Source organism: Myotis davidii, unplaced genomic scaffold (genome assembly GCF_000327345.1).
Source record: "Myotis davidii unplaced genomic scaffold, ASM32734v1 scaffold370, whole genome shotgun sequence".
NCBI classification, from domain to species: Eukaryota; Metazoa; Chordata; class Mammalia; order Chiroptera; family Vespertilionidae; genus Myotis; species Myotis davidii.
Window position 1 is genome coordinate 6,609,092 of NW_006288615.1, and position 333 is coordinate 6,609,424.

Consider the following 333-nt stretch of genomic DNA (forward strand, 5'->3'; position numbering starts at 1 on the left):
TCTGGGTGGACGGCCGCGGCCGGGGAAGGCTTCGCGGAGAAGCTGGAATCCGGGCGGGAACGTGTTCTTCCTGTGCAAGGAGTGGGATTGGGTGGTGAAGGAAGGAGGGCATTCCGGACCTGGGCATCCCCGTGAGCAGAAGCTTCCAGAAATGACATGCTGGGTGGTGTTGGGGAGCAGGGAGGAGGCAGGCCTGCCTTGTGCGGAGGACTTGTGGTTGGGACGAGGCAGGGCAGGGTGCAGGCGGGAGAGGCGCTCAGAGACAAATCTGCACCCGGCCAGCTGCTGGGGGACTTGAGGGCCTCCGCCTGGACCTACCTGCCTTTCAGGTGG